The sequence below is a fragment of the Pteropus alecto genome, unplaced genomic scaffold (assembly GCF_000325575.1).
Source record: "Pteropus alecto unplaced genomic scaffold, ASM32557v1 scaffold48, whole genome shotgun sequence".
In the NCBI taxonomy this organism is placed as follows: Eukaryota; Metazoa; Chordata; class Mammalia; order Chiroptera; family Pteropodidae; genus Pteropus; species Pteropus alecto.
Window position 1 is genome coordinate 1887628 of NW_006442110.1, and position 621 is coordinate 1888248.

The following is a 621-nucleotide window of genomic DNA, read 5'->3' on the forward strand; positions in this document are numbered from 1 at the left end:
GGGGCAGGCTGCTGGACTGGCTGCGCGCGCGGCTGTCGCCTTGGAAGCGGAGTGTAGCCGCGCTGCTGGGCACTTTGCTTGTGTTCTACCTGCTGGTCAGCAGGCTCTCGCCAGAGGTCAATGGTGAGTGACCGGCTGTAAATAGGACTTGGACTCATCCACTGACAATCGCATTCATCCCCGGTGTCTGCGCTCCCGGAGGCAGGCTCTCCTTGCCTCCCTCATCTGACTATAATCTACCAACGACAGATCCCTGCTAGTCTCATGTCTGGCCCCCCAAAACCTCCTCGTGTGACCTCGCCCTCCCTTAGTTCTCCCCTCACTGAGGCCCAACGATCGTTTTCGCTTTTGCCTGCTTCCCACCGACCTCGAGCTGCCCTCCCCGGTCACTGAATTGTCTTCACTCCTGAAAGCAGATGAGGAGCATTTGTCCACTCATTCCTGGTCTCCCCAGGGGATCAAGGGCGAGAGCCAACTCAGAGCTTCAGTCCATACCCGTTTGTTTGAATTAATCTGAATTGAATGAATAAACTGTACTGGACAATCACACCGTGTTAAAGGAAGTTAATACTTATAGATGTTTGTTTATCTGCCTTATATGCCCATTGAACAGAGACACTG